We start from the raw sequence: 20,658 nt of genomic DNA, 5'->3' as shown, positions 1-20,658 counted from the left end.
CCTTCCCCCTTCCTCTCTCTCTAAAGAAACATCAATAAAACATATCCTTGGGTGAAAATTTTTTTAAAAAGCTTTTTCCTAAATAATTGCTTTAAAAATACAAGTGATACACATTCTGAAATTTTTAAATGTTCAATTGCTTTAAAAATACCAGTGATTTACATTCTGAATTTTTTAAATGTTCAATGGGAAAAAAAACACCTATAACAGCATATAGTTTTTGTGTAGATGTACTTTCCCTTTTTATTAGCTAAGTGAAGCTTGGAAGTAAGTGTTACCCAAACCTGTCCTTATCAGAAGCATGTCTAGAGCCACAGCCGCACCCGGAAGCTTTGGTCAACAGATTCGGCAAGTAGATTAAATGCCCCTTATGGTGCATATGTTTCCAGACAACTTCTCATGCTATGTAGATATGTATTTTTTACATAAAGATTAAATTACTTTACATATATAGTTTTGTAAACTGCCTTTTTGCTAAATAGCTCATGAAAAACTTTGTCAATAAACATATATCTACATTATCATTTTTAAGGTTTGTAGGGTATTCCATAAGAACCTTTTACAACTGAAGTCATAAAAACACTTCAGGAACATTGTCCAAGTCAATATAATGAGGCTAGACAGTCTCACTCTTAATTTCGTTTATAGGTAAACCTGAAATTCTATCTTAGTACCTTTCCTAAGCTTTATGTGATAGTAGAGGCCCAGTGCAGGAATTCATGCACGGGTGGGGTCCCTAGGCTTGGCCAGCGATCAGGACCAATCAGGCCATCCTGCCCAGTCCCAATCAGGGCTGGGCCAATTGGGACTGGGCCCATTGGGCCTGAAGGCGGGAGGGGGTGGGTGAGGAGGGTCGGGGAATGGAGGAGGGATAGGGGAGGTTGGCCAGACCCGGGAGGTTGGCTGTGGGAGCATACTGACCACCAGGGGGCAGCTCCTGCATTGAGCGTCTGCTCCCTGGTGGTCATAGTTCTGGTCATTTGGTTGTAATGGTTGCTTAGGCTTTTATATACATAGATACTTAAGTGGATACCTTCTTCAGATGAAAAGAAAGGAAAATAAATTCTAATAAACTTTCAGAACTATTCTATAGAATTATAGTTCACCAATTCACAAATTTACGCATTCCAAGTGCAAAACTTGAGTGTAGCTGATAAATCCATTATCATGACACACCATTTCATAACCTGCTATGAACCACCCTGTTTTTTAGTCCTTCTCAACTGTATACTAAACCACATTTAAGTGCAACAAAGTAGCACATCAACTTTGCAAGATACAATATATTTTTTTTAAACTCCAACATTGCCAAGTGAAATGAGAATTCAGACTCCTGCTTAGTCCTTGAATGATGCTGTTGGTGAGTCACTGCTATTACCCTCCCTGCTTCTCACTGCACTCTAACAGCACCAGATGTGAAAATTCCTAACTCAAACTCTTTAGTCCAAAGACGTCTAAAGCTGTGACTCCTATCAGGGAGTACAGCCTCAGACCTGTATGTATTTTCTACTAAACAACTACAATGCACATGAGGCATATTAGATATTGAAAAAAGAGAACGTTTCCTCATTTACAATTGCACATTTGCAAATATGACTGACCTGCTTGCTGTGGTCTAAATATAGAAAAACAGTTTCCAAAAACTTTCAGCGAGAACAACAAAAACAGTTTAACATTCACTACATCCTTTAATTCAACAGCATCCAAGGAAGAGTCCCAACCTTACTGCACCTCCCAGCTCCTTCACAAATTGGCACACACACCCTTTCTACCCGCCCGGACTCAATCTGGGAAGATCTCAAAGCTTGTACTTACTCAAAATTCAGGAGTAGATACATTTACTCTCAAATTCATGTTCCCCAAAAACCAAGTGCCCCACACTGAGATTAACAATTAAAGCCTAGCAATTTCCACAGCCAGCCTCTGAAACAGACAACTGACGCTTATCTCTGTTTCCAGGCTCTGAGACTGAGGTGACTGCTCAGGTTTCTGTGGCCCAAACAGCATGCTGAGTCAGACTTTCTGGACTCTAATCTGTTGAGTCATGCTGTCTTTACTAAAAAACAAGTATTTCCTGTCAACAATATGTGGCATCACACAAAAATCATAGAAATACAACTTATTAAAATATATTAAAACCACTACACCCCAAATACCTCTTGTAACTACATCAAATTGAATCACAAAACTCAGCAGCAATATTGAATGGTTTAGTCACCACAAGGGAAAAAATACTCATAACTTCTTCCTGTCAAAAGAGCAATGAAAATTCGTTTCTTGAATGGATTCATTTTCTTCCAAAGAAAACTATGTGCATGCTATCTCAGTGGCGAACACACATTTAAGGGCATTCATTGCTCAGCTGCTTACAGGACAGACTGTGCCCACTGTCTCTACTGCTGAGCAGCAACAGAAGCTATTAAGTTAAAATAAGGCCTTCTAGACAAGCGCTTTTCAACTTTCTCAACTCATGACACATATAACCTAATTATTAATATTTTACGGCACATTATTTTTTTTGCCAATCTGACAAAAAATAGGCATAATTTTTATTCAGTCACAGTGGACAGCTATGGTTGTATGGCTGTTGTCATTGTTTTATTTGACAATCTAAGGGGAAAGAGGTCAGTGCCCCTGACTAAATAGTCAGGTACTGCATGTTTTAAAAATGATTACGCACCCCAGTTGGAAATTGGTGTTCTAGAGGAGTTTACAACCATTCTGGCTCATAACCAGGTATTGCCGGAACGTTAAACATCAGCCACACAGAGTTTACAAAAGTCTACAGGTCATTAAAAAGTTCACTAATCCTGCCCAGGCCACATGACTCAGTGGTTGAGCATCGACCTATGAACCAGGAGGTCACAATTCAATTCCCAGTCAGGGCACATGCCTGGGTTGCAGGCTCGATCCCCAGTGGGGGGCATGCAGGTGGCAGCCGATCAATGATTCTCTCTCATCACTGATGTTTCTCTCTCTCTCTCTCCCTCTCCCTTCCTCTCTGAAAGCAATAAAAATATTTTTAAAAAGTCACTAGTCTTTTCCACACTTTGTGCTGCTATCGCATGGCCTATGGTGGCATTGCCTGGTGGTAACAGAAGGGCTGGTCGCCTGATATAATCGTGACTGTCTCTACTATGTGTGACTGTGGGCAAGCTTCTTCAGTTCTCTTGGGTCTTCATTATTGCCTTGTCCATAAAAGGGGGCACAGGGTGCTGAGATAGTGACAATATGGGTAAAAAGTGTTTACCACAGTGCCTGGCACATAGAAGGCACTTAATAAATATAAGCTTATTACTATTACTTCTACTGCTACTCCTACTACTCCTACCATCACCACTCAGGGAGCATGGTAGCAGTAATGTAGGGCTGGGGGACTAGCAATTTTTGTTAAATAGATTCAATCTAATTGTTTTTGGTCCCAGGTCTATGTTAATTAATGCCAATTAATGATTCAGGCAGTAAAAATGCCTGACATTTATAATATCATTCCTTCCTAGCTGGAAGCTCTTCCCCTGTCCTCTGCACCTATCTAAATTTTATGGATCCTTCAGTGCCCAGCTCATTTTTCAGATACCTCCTGCCATAATCATCCGTTTCCCTTGAGCTGAGTCCATGGTATCTACTGCCTAAAATATTCAGTGAGCAACTAACCAATTACGTACTGGCATGGAATCTTTCCTTTGTGTCCCATATACTTCTACTTTGCACTATACCACTCGTGCATAATGATGTGATTTTCACGTTTATGCCTGTGTCATAGACTGAACAGTTCTTGAGGGTAAGGATCATAACGCTTCTCCGCATGATTGTGAACTGGAACTTTGCACTAAACTGCCACTAAACTTTACTGGCAGTAAATGTGCTAACCATTGAGTTTTCTAATCAATTCTGATTGTGCATATCAAGTGAATTTTATAAAATATTAAAGACAGGTTTATTAGTAAACTCTGAGATCAGAGTATTTATGAACAAAACTCTTTCATATCTACCAATAAGCATATACTTATGTCTACCCCTCCCTAAAGATTCCAAAAATAAAGATGACATGACTGAGCAATAAATCCATAGCAGAGTCAGAAATACCTGCTATCAAGCTAAATTCTTTTGCAAAACCTACAGCCACAATTGTTTTAATACTGAATATTTGGTTTTGGTATCTACATCCTCCTCCTATATAATAAAAGCCTAATATGCAAATTATCCCCTCGACGGAGAGTTCAACCACTCGCTATGATGTGCACTGACCACCAGGGGGCGGCATGAAACATGGCAAGTGTCAGTGAGGCAGCGCTGGCAGCGGTGGAGGTGCTGCCAGCCCCAATGGACCCCTACGAGAGCAGGACCGCAGTGGGATGGTGGAACAGGTGAGCAGGCAGTGCCAGGCCAAGGTGGGTGCAAGCGGGGGCCCGGTCACCCCGCAGACAGTGACCAGTGGTGGCAGCGCCAGATGGGGCTGCCACCCGGCTCCCAGGTGCTGAGGAAGCCAGGCAGGGGGCCCAGCCCCGACCAATCGCTCTGCAGACAGCGACCAGAGACTGGGCCCCAGGCTGGGATGCGGGACTGGGGGTGGGTGGTGGCGACCCGCAGTGCCTGAGCGGGGGGCTGTAACCTCTCACCAGCTACTTGGGGTGTGGGTGACGGACAGAGGTGCGGTTAGAATGCGGGCTGTCCACCGAGCTTGCTCTCATTCTGCCTACCTGCCCTCAGGATGCCAGGGCTCACACTCCAGGGAAGCCCCCATGCTCAGGTGCTGGGTGCCTGCAAGGAGCCCGCCCCGCACCTGCAAGGCCTCTTCCAGGTGAGCAAGACTGCAGCTGCCAGGACCACAGGGTCTGGTCAGACTCCCCATGGGTTGCGCAGGAGCTGGTATACGATGCCGGCCGGGAGAGAGCGTGCTGCCTGCCCGGCTTCTGTGCGACACCACTGGGCGGTCCAGAGGTCCATGCTGCACCCTGTAGTGTCTGGCTGTGCTCACCGCATCTCCGCGTGGGGACTCGGGTGCCGTGACTCAGGTGGAGGGGGGCGCATGGGGGCCCACGGGCACAGGTGCTGCCCAGGGCCCAGAGGTCAGCTAGGACCTGCCCTTCCATGCCAGACACTCACACTTTGATTGCCAGCCAGGCCTAGGGACTGCACCTGTGCACGAATTTCATGCACCGGGCCTCTAGTGTATTTCATATGCAAGAATTAATAATTTATGTCATACTTCAAAATAATAGATACTTTAGTAACTACAGATTAATATATGTGCATTGCTGATGAGAATATAAAATGGTGTAGCTGCTATAAAAAGAGAATGGCAGATCCTCAAAAAATTAAACATAGAATTACCATATGATCCAGCAATCCCACTTCTGGGTATATACCAAAAGAATTGAAAGCAGTGACTTGAGTAGACATTTGTACACCAGTGTTCGTAACAGCATTATTCACAACTAGAGGCCTGGTGCACAGATTTGTAAATGGGTGGGGTCCCTCAGCCTGGCCTGTGCCCTCTCACAATCTGGGACCCCCCGGGGGATGTTGGACTGCCAATTTTGGCCCAATCCCCAGCAGTCTGAAATCCCCCTGAGGGGTGTAGCAGTGCCAAAGAGGCAGGCAGCCAGGGAGGAGCCCAAGCCGGGGCCAAGCACAGCTCCACTGCCACTCTTCCCAGCCCCACTACTTGGTAGCGCTGCCACGGGGGTAGGAGAGGCTCTCACCGCCTCAGTTGTGCTCACCAGCTGTGAGCCTGGTTTCTGGCTGAGCAGTGCTCCTGCTGTAGGAGCACAATGACCACCAGGGGGCAGTTCCTGCATTGAGCATCTGCCCCCTGGTTGTCTATGCTTCATAGCGACCAGTTGTTCCGGTCGTTCAGTCGTAATGGTTGCTTAGGCTTTTATATATATACTAGAGGCCTGGTGCACGAAATTCGTGCAAGAATAGGCCTTCCTTCCCCCAGCTGCTGGCACTGGCTTCCCTCGCAGCCCTGGCTTTGTCCGGAAGGTCATCCAGTCTAATTAGCATATTACACTTTTATTATTATAGATATATAAAAGCCTGGTGCATGAAATTCATGCATGGGGGGAGTCCTCAGCCCAGCCTGCACCCTCTTCAATCCGGGACAGCTGGCTCCTAATCGCTCACCTGCCTGCCTGCCTGCCTGATCACCCCTAACCACCTCTGCCTGCCAGCCTGATAACCCCTAACTGCTCTCCCCTGCTGGCCTGATCGCCCCTAACAACTTCTGCCTCACCCCTCACCACCGTGGCTTTGTCTGGAAGGACATCTGGAAAATGTCTGGTCTAATTAGCATATTACCCTTTTATTAGTATGGATAGCCAAAAGATGGAAACAACCCAAATATCTATGGATATATGAATGAATAAATTAACAAAATGTTCTATGTAAATGCGATGGAATATTATTCAGCTTTGAAAAGGAAATTCTGATACATGCTAACACATGGATGAATCTTGAAGACACTGTTAAAAGAAATAAGCCAGACACAAAAGGACAATTACTGTATGATTAATTTATATGAGCTATATAGCTCATATAAGTGGAATCATACAGTAATCAAATTCATAGAGACAGAAAGTAGAATTATGGGCCGGGAAGAGTGGGGAATAGGGCGTTATTGATTAATGGATACAGAGTTTCAGTCTGGGAATATGAAAAAATCCTGAAGAAGATAGATGGTGGTGATGATTGTACAACAATGTGAATGTACTTGATACCGCTGAACTCTACACTTAAACATGATAAGAATGAGCCCTGGCCATTGTGGCTCAGTTGGCTGGGTGTCATCCCACACGCTGAAAGGTCGCCAGTTCCATTTCCAGTCAGGGCACATGCCCAGATTATGGGCTCCATCCCTGGTAGGGGGCATGTAGGAGGCAGCTGATTGATGTGTCACTCTCACATTAACATTTCTCTCTCTCTTTCCTTTTCTCTAAAAATCAATAAAAATCTTTTTTTTAAAAAATGATACATTTTGTTATATATATTTTACCACAAAGGAAAATATTTTAAAAAATTAATGAATAAAATATATAGTATGTAAAAAACAAACATAGGTCAAGTCCAAAATTTCTGGTTCTTACTCTCTCAGCACACTCATCAAATTAACACCAGCAATTCACTGGAGGCTCTCAAACAGTGAGTAAGGGATAAATTAGTCTCAATAAATGCATTTCAAGGGAAATTTGATTTATTATCTTTATTTTTTCTTGGACTCCTTTACTAATGTTCACATGGAGAAATGTCATTAATTCATGAGGAACTATAGCGTTAACATTTAAATTACAACCTCCAAAAAGGCACTTGCCTTTCCAAACCTTATACCTTAAGTCAGTGGTTCTCAACCTGTGGGTCGCGACCCCTTTGGGGGTCAAACGACCTTTTCACAGGGGTCGCCTAAAACCATCGGAAGACACATATATATTGACATATTGTTTTTGTGATTAAGCACTATGCTTTATGTTCAATTTGTAACAATGAAAATACATCCTGCGTATCAGATATTCACATTACAATTCATAACAGTAGCAAAATTACAGTTATGAAGTAGCAACGAAAATAATTTTATGGTTGGAGGTCACCACAACATGAGGAACTATATTAAAGGGTCGCAGCATTAGGAAGGTTGAGAACCACTGCCTTAAGTTATTAACAGTATCTATGAGATAATATGATCCTCAGAAATCAGAATAAGGGATTAATATTTAGACTTGTTTTCAAGATTTTAAGAGTTGCAATTCTTTCCTAAAATTCTTAGCTCATTTAGTTATGAACTAGGTATCAATATCATGATTACAAACATCACAAATTATTCACAAAAAAGGAGTCTCTTTTTTAAAATAATGGCATCTGTCAATAAGAACACAGTATTTGAGAAATTCATTGCATTAAACTGCTCTTTGAAAATAAAATATCGTAAAGGTGTGTATAAACATGAATGGGAAGGGAAATGCTAAAATTAATGGTTTTCTGAAAAACTCCCCCCCCCCCGCCCCCCGCCGCCAAGATTTCATAGTAAAGGCGAACCTCATTAACGGAAGTCCCTCACCTGCAGAGCCACCTGCGCACTAGCATCCGTGGCAATCCAAAAAGCAATATTTGGAGCATTTTTATTCAAAACTTGGAACATTTGCAAATACTCCCAAAGCAACAAAAAATATGAGTAGCCCGATGTGCGCTCCAGCTGAGGTAGAACAAGATGGCACTCCGCCTTCCCGTCTCAGCCTGTACACAAGTGTCCTTTCCACGATCTTTCAGTGCCATGTTTTCCGTATTTCTGTGCGTTTTCTGAAGTGATTTCACTATTGAAAATGGCCCCAAATGTAGTGCTAAAGTGTCATCTAGTGTTCCTACGTGTAAGAAGGCTGTGATGAGCCTCATACAGAAAATACATATTAAATTTATTTAGGCATGAAGTATAATGCCGCTCAATATAAATTCAAAGTTAACAATTAACAATATATATCGAACAAGATGTTTACTTTAACCCGAAACACATATAAAACCAGGTTTGTATTGATCAGTTGATGAAAATGTTGTGACCAAAGGCTGGCAGGAACCTAACTGTGTATTTCCCCTGGGAGCAATGGTTCCAGATTCACTAATTCAGTATTTGTGGCAACTTTACATATGTACCTTGAATAACAAACATCACAAGCATGGACTGTACATGTTAAAAAAGCATGAGGTGAGGGGTGGGGGGCCAGTGGGGCACAGATCAATGAAACAGAAAAGGCAGCCCAGACACAGGTGGATGTAATACGGCAAGAAGTGGCATAGAGATTCACAGCAAAAGGCTAAACTACTCAATAACTGGTCCCAAGACAGTGACTATCAATGTGGGGAAAAACAAAGCTAATCCTCACCTCACAACTTAGAAAAACTCAACCCCAGATAAAATGTGAAAGGCAAATTTTATCCTTATAAGAAGAAAATAGTAACATTTTTCTAATAGAAGAGCTTCAAGATCTTGATATAGGAAAATATTTCATAAACAAAACACAAAAGGAACTCATAAAGAAAAAATTGACCAGAAAATGAAAAACTTTAGATCATGAAAAAGACATTAAACCCTTAAAAAGGCAACTGGAAAAAGATACTCACAATACATGTAACTAATATAGAGAACTCTTGAAAACAGTACGAAAAAGGCAACTAACCCAACAGAAGAATGGACAAAAGACATGAACAAGTATTTAACAGAAGACAAAATTTGAATGATTAATAAATATGTATGAAAGATGTTCAAATTCAATAATATCCCAATATAAAAAATTAAACTCTCAATGAAATACCATTTTATATAGTCAGCAAAATTTAAAAACTCTGACAACACCAAGTGCTGGAGAAAAGGTGGAAGAATAGGGACCACTGTCCAGTGAAGTTAGACGCACACTCCCTGTGACACAGCAATTCTTCTCGGTGACCAGGAGAAAAGCAAAAAATGTCCACAGCAGTGTGTTTTGAAATTACAAAGTCCTGGTGGAAAACAAAAAGGGTCTTGCATCCAATAATAGGCAGTTGGATAATGGTGTTATGTTCAGAAGATGAAGTTACACAGGATGGAAATGAACAATTGACAGTTCCCCAGGGCTGCTTCCTGGAGAATGAATAAAATAACTAATCACGCCAAAACCGGTTTGGCTCAGTGGATAGAGCGTCGGCCTGCGGACTGAAAGGTCCCAGGTTCGATTCCGGTCAAGGGCATGTACCTGGGTTGCGGGCACATCCCCAGTAGGAGATGTGCAGGAGGCGGCTGATCGATGTTTCTCTCCCATCGATGTTTCTAACTCTCTATCTCTCTCTCCCTTCCTCTCTGTAAAAAATCAATAAAATATATTTTTTAAAAAAATAACTAATCACAAGGGGGAAAAGTGCAACACAATCCCACTTATTAAAATTTCAAACCCATAGAAAATTAATCATCATATTGTATAGGGCCACATACATGTGGTAAAAACTATAAAGAAAAGTCAGAGAATAAGAAGTACAAAATTCAGATTATGGTATCTTTGGAGGGTGGGGATGTGTAATTAGGAGCAAACACAACTCTTACTTCCCTCCTCAAACCTGCTCCTCCTCCACCAGTCCCTATCATCAGTCATATTCGACTTGTCTTCCTCTCACACACCATGTAATTAATCAGCAAGACCCATCAACTACCTCTAAACACCCCAATTCTTTCCATCTTCATCACTTTTTCTGGTCCGAGCCTCCATCAGCCTCTCACTCAGGACTGCACAATTCATTCTCCACAAAGCAGCCAAGTGATCTTCTCAAAATTTAAGTCCAATCATGTCCTTGAAACTCTCCAATGGCTTCCCTTCACACTTAGGAAAAACGCAAGCTCTTTATCACAGTCTTCAGGACTTCATTTAATCTGTTCTCTACCTCTCTCACCCTACTTCTTCCACTCTTTCCCTCGCCTATCGGGTGACGCCCGCCTCTCAGTGGGTTCACAGGGATGCGTGCCCTTTCCCTGGCTCTTGGCTGAGCTGGCTTCATCTCAGCTTTAAGCCTCAAACTTAAACAGAAAGGCTATCTTCTCACTAAGGCTGCCTCTGAGGACCCCATCAAAAACAGCACCACTGCTACTTTCCATCACTCATCATCTCACTCTCTTTCATTTTGTTACAGCATTTCTCGTTGTCTTGGTTCTAGGTCCCTCTCCCCCAGAACCGAACCCACAAAAGCAGGAGCCATCAGTCTAGTCCAGTGTTACAGGGAACAGTGTCTGCCACATGGCAACAAATACTCGTTGGATGAATGAAGTGAATTTTACTGGGAATAAACATGAATATCTTCTGGCAATGAAATGAAAATCAAGTATTCCAATCAGGAGTATGACAGGATGGAAAGGGACTATTGAAAACCACTGGAAAAGCATTAATCTAAGAAGAGTTTTGGTTTAAATACTCTGTCTCTAAAGTACCAATAACAGATCCCAGTCAGCCCAGGCTTCACACAGGCACAGCCCTGAGCTCCAGCAGCCTGTCATCTGCTTCATCTCCTAATCTCTTCTTGGTGTTAATCCTCACCCGAGGATATTTTTCCACTGATTTTTAGAGAGAGGAAGGGAGTGAGGGGAAAAGAAAGAGAAACATGGATTGGTTGCCTCCCTCATGCACCTAGACTAGGGCTGGGGATCCAACCTGCAACCCAGGTACATGCCCTTGACTGGGAATGGAACCTGTGATCCTTTGGTGTGCAGGGTGACACTCTAACCATTGAGAAAACTGGTCAGACCTAAATCTCCTGTTCTTAGAAGAATACTATGATTAAGAGCGTGAGCTTCAGTTTGGCCTGAGTTCAATTATGAATCAACATTGAAATTTGAGCAAGTTACTTACCTCTCTATGCCTATTTCCTCACTTGTAAAATGGAGCTATTAATAGTTATTTCATAGAGTCATAGTGAAGATTAAAGTTTTTAAAACATCTAGCTGTGCCTGTCATGTGGTAAGTAGTCAATAATAGTAGTTACGATGAAAGCTGAGAGTAGAAAACTCCAGACAAATGGGAAAGCTTATCTGAGTCAAATTACAACTAAACATCTCCCACCTCTAACAGAGGTGGACTAATTACTTAAAATGTACTGGGAACATATTCTAGGACAAAATCCTTTTCTCTCCACAAGAAGACAGATGTACACAAAGGTGATACAAAGAATGTACAAAGCCCTTTGAGAACACCACGGAGTGACTCTCCTCACGAAGGATGAGTCTTAGCAGAGAGCCACATCTTTCCCAAGAGTACAGCACACGGAAAGGCCCAAATACATGTCAGTGAGAAATGTGGCGTTGCTGCCAGGAATGTGTGGGAAGAGGGCTGGAGAGGAAGATGGCTGGCAGAACCAGGTGCTGAGGGGCAGCTCTCTATTGAAAAGTTTGCACTTTATCCTTCAGGCAATGGGGTGATGAGGAGGAAAAAAACTGACATGCTAATTTGATACCAAAACCCTAAAGCAAAACACCTCTATGACTTAAAACACCACATATATAGGCCCACTATCTGATAACCAAAAGCAATTAACAATGATTGGCATGGAACCTAGCTCACTTTTCATTACTTCAATGACCATTGCAGGCTGATCATCCTTTTAAAAACAGATACAATCTTTTGAGTTTTATTATGTGTCTTGTATTATGTTGCTTTACATATGTTCAATTAACAACATCCTGATGAAAGGTACTATTATTAATCCCATTTAAAAGATTGGCGGCATAGGTTAACGCAGGAGTTTGCTGCCTCGAACAACCACTTCAAAAGTGAAACTAAAAGACGGAACGGACATCACCCAGAACCACAGGAAGCTGGCTGAGTGGAAGTCCTACAACTAGGAGGAAAGAGAAACGCATACGGACACTCAGAGGAGGCGCAGTGCTGAAGTCAAATACTGAGGTGCGGAGTGCGCGGAGTGGGCTGGCGGCGGAGGGCGCGGTTGGCGTTGTCAATAGGGAGGGAGTTTCAGACTCTGAGCTCCAGATCCGGGCGAGTCTTCAGGAACCCTGACTCAAACGGGAGAAGTGGGACTGTCTGGCTTCGGTTGGAGCGAGTGCAGTTTTCTCTCCGAGGTTTGCAGCGGTTGCTGGGACTCAGAGAGGCAGAGCCCCTGGGGACAGGGCTGAGAGCAACCATAACTGCTCTCTCCGGCCCACCCTGTTGATCCGGTGCGACCCACCAGCCCCGCCCAAGCCCTGCACAGAGGCATTTGCCGGATAGCCTCAGGCAAATGCCAGATTAGCACCTCCCTAGAGGACAGAAGTTCTCTCACTGCAGACACAGCTGATTCTCATAGCCACTTGGCCTGGAGGTCAAATCCCCCCTAGTATTAGCTACAACAATCAAGGCTTAACTACAGGACTGCGCACAAAGACCACTAGGGGGTGCACAAAGAAAGCATAACAAAATGCGGAGACAAAGAAACAGGACAAAATTGTCAATGGAAGATATAGAGTTCAGAACCACACTTTTAAGGTCTCTCAAGAACTGTTTAGAAGCCGCCGATAAACTTAATGAGATCCTCGAGAAATCTAATGAGACCCTCAATGTTATGATAAAGAACCAACTAGAAATTAAGCATACACAGACTGAAATAAAGAATACTATACAGACTCCCAACAGCAGACCAGAGGAGCGCAAGAATCAAGTCAAAGATTTGAAATGCGAAGAAGCAAAAAACACCCAACCGGAAAAGCAAAATGAAAAAAGAATCCGAAAATACGAAGATAGTGTAAGGAGCCTCTGGGACAGCTTCAAGCGTACCAACATCAGAATTATAGGGGTGCCAGAAGATGAGAGAGAGCAAGATATTGAAAACCTATTTGAAGAAATAATGACAGAAAACTTCCCCCACCTGGTGAAAGAAATAAACTTACAGGTCCAAGAAGCGCAGAGAACCCCAAACAAAAGGAATCCAAAGAGGACCACACCAAGACACATCATAATTAAAATGCCAAGAGCAAAAGATAAAGAGAGAATCTTAAAAGCAGCAAGAGAAAGAAACTCAGTTACCTACAAGGGAATACCCATACGACTGTCAGCTGATTTCTCAACAGAAACTATGCAGGCCAGAAGGGAGTGGCAAGAAATATTCAAAGTGATGAATACCAAGAACCTACACCCAAGATTACTTTATCCAGCAAAGCTATCATTCAGAATTGAAGGTCAGATAAAGAGCTTCACAGATAAGGAAAAGCTAAAGGAGTTCATCACCACCAAACCAGGATTATATGAAATGCTGAAAGGTATCCTTTAAGAAGAGGAAGAAGAAGAAAAAGGTAAAGATACAAATTATGAACAACAAATATGCATCTATCAACAAGTGAATCTAAGAATCAAGTGAATAAATAATCTAATGAACAGAATGAACTGGTGATTATAATAGAATCAGGGACATAGAAAGGGAATGGACTGACTATTCTTGGGGGGGGAAAGGGGTGTGGGAGATGTGGGAAGGGACTGGACAAAAATCGTGCACCTATGGATGAGGACAGTGGGTGGGGAGTGAGGGCGGAGGGTGGGGCGGGAACTGGGAGGAGGGGAATTATGGGGGATTTAATTAAAAAAATAAAAAAATAAAAATAAAAGATTGGAAAACTAAGGCAGAAATGTTATAGTCAGACTAGAGGCTTGATGCACGAAATTCATGCAAGGTTCTCCACCCCCACCTCTGCAGGAGCTGCCTCTGCCTTGGCCCCTGCTGCCGCGGCTTTGTCTGGAAGGATGTCTGGTCTAATTAACATATTATGCTTTCATTATTATAGAGGGCTAGTGAGACAGGATTCAAATCTAGGCTGCCTGACTCCAAAGCCCTAAAAAAGTAAACCAGCCTACTGGTTGCTCAGTTCACTGATATCACTTGAAACAAAAATTATATGAATGTACCTACTGTACCTTAAAGTACATGCTAGGTCAGTGATGCTCAAATTTTACTGAATGGAAGAATTGCAAGTCACATACCTAGAATTTGATCCAGTAAGTCTAGGGCACAATTTTCAGAGAGCTACAATTTAACCATAAATGCAGTTAACTCTGAGTCACATGATCCAGGAACCAAGCCCTCATAAACCCTGTGCTAGGTGTCCTAGAGATTCAAAGATATCTGAGTTTCCTGTCTACTATGAGTTTACAATCTAAAGGGGTAAAAACAAGGTACACAAAAAATACAAAGCAATTCAAGAAAAGCAGTGCAGACAGTACAGAAAAGAGACGTCAAGAAAGAAGAGTCATCAGTCACGAAATGAAAGTAAGTAGGTTTCCATGAGGAAAGGAAAGACATTTCCTGCAGACTTTCAGGAATAATCCTATATAATAAAGAGGTAATATGCAAATTGACCATCACACCCTCACACAAGATGGCCGCCCCCATGTGATCACAAGATGGCCACCACAAGATGGCAAGCAGGGGAGGGCAGTTAGGGCTTACTGGGCCAGCAGGGGAGGGCAGTTGTGGGGGACCAGGCCTGTAGGGGAGGGCAGTTGGGGGCGATCAGGCCAGCAGGTGGAAGCATTTAGGGGCAATCAGGCAGGCAGGCGAGCAGTTAGGAGCTAGCAATCCCAGACTGTTAGAGGGATGTCCGACTGCCGGTTCATGCTGGGGTCCAACCCCAGCGGGTCCAGGGATCCCCAAAGGTGTGGACGGAGTCGGCGAAGAAGGAATGACACCGAGACAGCGTTCAGTTGATCAGCAGCCTAGCCAGGATCTCCAGCCAGGATCTCCAGCCAAGTTCTGGTCTGGATCTCCAGAGAAGTTCTGCTTCGGATCTCCAGCCAGGTTCTGTAGCCATGTTCCCTCGCTAGGTTCTCCATTCCAGGTTCTGTCTGAGATCTCCAGCCAGGTTCGGTCACCAGGTTCTAGTCAGGTTCTCTTGCCAATTTCTGTAGTCAGGTTCAGTCCAGGATCTTTTGCCATGTTTTCTCCAGCGAAGTTCTTCTGTCTCTAGAGAACGTTCTGTGTAGGTTCTGTGTTCTGAATTCTGTCTGTCTGGTTACATCTGTATTTATACCAGTTGATTCAATCCTATCAATCTCTATTACAAAGGTTAGGGCGTTTCTTATCTCCATTCCAGGGAGTAAAGATTATGTAGCTTAAGCATGATTGTTTGTAGTGATTAACTACCCGCCTGGCACTTAGTTAAGGAGTTTCATCCCCTCCCTGACTTCAGGGAAAAATTCCTACCTGGGGAAACAACCTTTCTAGGAGAGACATCCCCTCCCTGACTTCAGGGAAAAATTCCTACGTGGGGAAACAACCTTTCTCGGAGAGGTGACCTTGGTTAAAACACAGCGCCAAGAAGGTGAGCAAACATATTAAGAACCGTATGCCATATATGCCAGGTCCCTTGAAACAGCAAGGATGGACCAGCTCCCGGCAGGTTCAGGCCTAAACCAGCAGTCGGACACCCCCCAAGGGGTCCCTGATTGGAGAGCGTTCAAGCTGGGCTGAGGGACACCTCCCCACAGTGCACAAATTTCATGCACCAGCCCTCTAGTGTTATATATAAATGAAGGTATGATGAGTAAACCACTTAGTAAAAATAGAGGATTTGCATTTCAGAATGGAAAACATGTCAGAAGAAGAGTAGAGGGTGTGGAATGACCTCAATGTCAACCTATACAGTGCCATCACTGGGAAGCTGCTAATGGTTTTGAGGAAGGAAATGATAAAGGACAACAACATTCTTTGAAGCTATGCAAGATCATACAGACCAAGAATAAGACAATAGGAGTAGTCAGACTGTTAACATTCTAATCTCAAAGAAATAAGAGTCAAAACAGGATCGTGAAAAAGTTAAAAACAGGAGGAATGGTAACTTTTAATGCTTAATTGCATGTAGGGCAAAGGCAACAATTACAGCTAAATGATTTCTTCACCCCTTAAGTACAACTTGTATCACTGTCAGATTCATATTAGCTTTTAAGAACTTTTCTTATTACAGCTGATGAGGCTCAAAATATGGAGAGTTCATTTATTCAAAAAGCAGCCCATGATTAAGAGGTCAATAAATAGGCCTCGGGGTTGCCAAAATACATATCGCATAGTTTAGATACCAAAAAATATTAGTAATTTATATATTATACATATCTACACAAATAAAAGGCAAACATGCAAATTGACCGTACCTTTGCTATGCCTTAAGCCACGCCCACCAGCCAATCAGAGAGACTATATGCAAATTAACCCAACCAAGATGGTGACCTGCAGCCACAAAGCTGGAGCAAGGAGGCTTGGTTGCCCCAGTGATGGAGGAAGCCAAGCTTCCCGCCCGCCGTGGCCAGTTCTGAGCTCCACTCAAGGCTACAAAGTTTCAATTATAGAAGGTAAATAAACCCCAGAATAAAAAAAGAAAAGAAAAAAAGGAGAGGCTGGGAGCTTCTGTCGCCAGGGGGGCTTGGCCAGCCTGAAAACAGCCCTCAGCCCTTCACCCAGACTGGCCAGGCACCCCAGTGGAGACCCCCCATCCTAAAGGGAGTGTGGCCAGCCGGAAAACAGCCATCAGCCCCTCACCCAGGCTGGCCAGGCACCCCAGTGGGAACCCCCACCCTGAAGAGGGTGTGACTAGCCTGCAAACAGCCATCAGCCCCTCATCCGGGCTGGCCAGGCACCCCAGCGGGACCCCCACCCTGACCCGGCACACCCTTCAGGGCAAACCAGCCAGCCCCCACCCGTGCACCAGGCCTCTATCCTATATAATAAAACGGTAATATGCAAATTGACCCTAACAGCAGAACGACTGGGAATGACTGGTCACTATGACACACACTGACCACCAGGGGGCAGACGCTCAATGCAGGAGCTGTCCCCTGGTGGTCAGTGTACTCCTACGGGGGAGCTCTGCTCAGCCACAAGCCAGGCTGACGGTTGCCAGTACAACGGTGGTAGGAGCCTCTCCTGCCTCCTCAGCAGCGCTAAGGATGTCTGACTGCAGCTTAGGCCTGCTCCCTGCTGGCAAGTGGACATCCCCCGAGGGCTGCTGGGCTGCCAGAGGGATGTATGACCGCCAGCTTGGGCCCGATCCCCTGGGGAGCGGGCCTCAGCCAGCAGGTGGACATCCTCCCAGGGGTCCCAGACTGCGAGAGGGCATAGGCCGGGCTGAGGGACCCCTCTGAGTGCACAAATTTTTGTGCACCGGGCCTCTAGTTATATATAAAGAACAGTACTCAGAGCTATAGGATCTTATTTTACATTAAAGTTCTAACAATGTAAGATTTGAATTTCCAAACTCACCAGTTTAGAGGCAAAAATTAGAAGGGGAAAAGATCATTTAGAAGTCTGAGGTTCAACAGAAATGAAAACTATAAGAAAGTACACACATTCACCAGGGTAAATTCTCCACAACAGTTTATTGAAATTCCCAGAAAAAAAAAAAAATTAATGAGAATCTTCCTTCATGTTTCAAATACTTACCATAAAAAAAAAAGTTTTAGAGCTAAGTATTTTAAAACAACTATTTATCTGATTAAAAGATAATTTAAAGGATGACAACACACAGTTCACTTATCAATAACCAAGATATAGTCAATAAGTAGTTAAGAAAGATGTATTTTACAACATACAAAGTTTAAAGATGACAAGCATCTTTCTTAAGGCATCTACTGTGGCCCCACTGATGAAGTTTAATTTGAGCAATTTTTCCCTGACATCTGTGCCTTTGCTTTCCATGTTCCAAATAATATGGAGGCATCCTCAACAAAAATTAACACCATTAAACTGGTCTTAAATATATGCCCTATAAATTGACCTACTGAAATCAGGTAACATCATTTGACACTCAACATCCTGTAGCAATAGGCTGTGTGACAACTTTTAAAAGAACTTTAAAAAAAGCAACACATGCAGGCTTCTCACTTGGTCACCAACACTCTTTAATGTTTGTTACAATACTATCATATAAGGACCTCACTGATTTATGAACAGATAAAAACAACATTTTCCTGGGGGGCGGGGGGGGGGAATAATGATGTTACCTGATTCAAAGTTATACTTAAGTTTAAAATATATACCAAAACCATATACATTCAATTATGTAGAAGTATCCTATATAATAAAAGGCTAATATGCAGATCTACCGAAGAGCAGAATGACCAGTTGCTATGATGCACACTGACCACCAGGGGCCGATACTCAACACAGGAGCTGCCCTCTGGTGGTCAGTGTGCTCCCACAGGGGGAATGCCCCTCAACCAGAAGCCAGGCTCATGACTGGAAAGCGCAGCAGGGTGCCGGGAGCCTCTCCTGCCTCCATGGCAGCACTAAGGGCAGCTGAGCAGTACGGAGCCTGCTGCTAAGGAGCAGGGAGACCACTGGTAAGGAGCCAGCAGGTCCCGGGATTGGGCCTTAGCCAGCAGGCGGACATCCCCTGAGGGTTCCTGGACTGTGAGAGGGTGCAGACGGGCTGAGGGATGCCCCCCTCCCCAATGCATGAAATCCGTGCACTGGGGCTCTAGCACAATATATTAATTATTCAGCTTGATAGTTCTTTAAGTAGCAGAAAAGGAAACCAGTGTATGCTTACAGCACTGTAACATTAAAATAAAATTACCTTACTAGGTTGTAGGGATAAGTCAACTCAATGAAACTAGACCTTTCCTATTTCTCAGACACAGCAAAGGATAGAGAGCATTAAAGGACACGCTTATTTCAAACCTTTCATCAAATGATCAATCAAATTAAGACATCAATGATTAAGATTATGGTACAAAACAGCAGTCAAATATGCTACATGACATATATTTAAACAAATGACCCAGTCAACTACACCTGGGTGGTCCCTCCCCAACACCCTCAGGGTCCAAGTGGGGTAACCATCCTTGCTTGCTAGCAGCAGACGATACAGGGCAGTCATTGAAGCCAAAGAAATGTGCCTTGGAGACAGGAGTTTTCAAACTGCAATTTGGGACCCATAAGTCGATTTAGGAAATTTAGCATTTTTAATTAAAGGAATGAAATGTAATAGAAATTATTGGACTGCATCGCATGTAAGAAGGATAAACATTGCTTTGTGGAACTTTTCCTTCATACGCAGGTATGTGCTGGATCGTGATACTAAATGACTTCTCTCTAGGAGCATGGTTTATTTATTTATTTATTTATTTATTATTATTATTATTTTTTTTATAGGAGCATGGTTTTAAAGAAAGAAGTCTGAAAGCTCCTACTCCAGAGACTGGGTCTGATGGCTCGGGACCCAGGGCTGGATGCTTCCACAGTCCTCAGCTGCTGCACAAAATCTCCGCGCAGCATGACTCCTGGAAGCCAAAGGGAGCTCCGGCGGCCGGAGGAGGGGCCGGACGCGCCTGGCTCCACTCGCCAGGGCACGCACTCCCCCGCAGCCTCGGCGGGCCCGCGGCCGCCCGGCAGGTGAGCGGCCGGCGCGGAGCCCTCCTTCCGCCCTGAAGTCGGCAGCCCGCGCGGCCACCCACTTTCTCATCTGCGCTCCCAGCACCGCTGCCCAGGAGCAGGCGGGCGCCCTCTCCGGCCTCACCAGGGCCGACCGGCTTCCCACCGCAAGTCCAGGACTCGGCGCCCAGCCCCTCGGAGAGGCCCGGCCCTGCAGGCCCCGTGACCCCAGGCCCCGCGCCCGCACCCCCCAGCGGGGGGCACGGCGACTCTGCCACCCCCTTCGCCCTGGGGGAGGCCTGGCGCCGGGGCTTCCGCGGGGACGCGGGCGCCCGTCTGGTTTTGGCTTCAGCGGATCGGGGACCAGGGTCCCTGCTCTGGAGACCGCGGCCCGGAGGCCTCGCCACCTCGGCCGGCCACGGCCGCCCCCCGCCACACGTCCCGGGCCCAGGAGGCGCCCCGACTCTCGGGAGCTCGCACGGGCCGCCCCTCCAGCCTGGGCCCCCGCGGCGCCCACCGCCAGGCCGCCCGCCCTCCTCCCGGGCAGGCCCGTCCCCCGCCGCTCCCCCGGCCCCGCCTCGGCTTCCGAGGGGCGCCTGGGCCGCGGGCCCCCAGAAGGCGGCGCCGGCTCCACTCACCCCTCAGCCCGGGAGGCGGGAGCTCTGTGCGCCGTCCTCCCCCCTCCCGGCCGCCGCCGCGGAGCCGCTCGGCTCGGCCTCGGCCCGGTCCCCGCGCCCCGACCCGCTCGGCCTCGTTCCCAGCGCGGGCACCGGAGCCCGGCGTCCCGGCCTGACCCGGAAGCAGCTGTCAGGC

The 20,658-nt window shown here is 45.0% G+C and overlaps 1 protein-coding gene across 2 annotated transcripts in view; it reads right to left on the bottom strand.

Moving 5' to 3' along the window:
- The window catches only part of TBCEL (tubulin folding cofactor E like), a 79,065-nt gene extending 58,407 nt beyond the window's left edge, over positions 1–20,658 (bottom strand). The window contains exon 1 of one of the 2 annotated variants that reach the window (XM_059676795.1): positions 20,484–20,658. The gene's annotated coding sequence lies outside the window, so the exon portion shown is untranslated. Of the gene's footprint in view, positions 1–1,815; positions 1,836–20,483 lie in introns of those variants that run through there. The other variant, XM_059676796.1, reaches the window with a different exon arrangement.

This window comes from Myotis daubentonii, chromosome 19 (assembly GCF_963259705.1).
Source record: "Myotis daubentonii chromosome 19, mMyoDau2.1, whole genome shotgun sequence".
In the NCBI taxonomy this organism is placed as follows: domain Eukaryota; kingdom Metazoa; phylum Chordata; class Mammalia; order Chiroptera; family Vespertilionidae; genus Myotis; species Myotis daubentonii.
The sequence above is the reverse complement of the archived record's forward strand: the minus strand, read 5'-3'. Positions and strand labels throughout refer to the sequence as shown.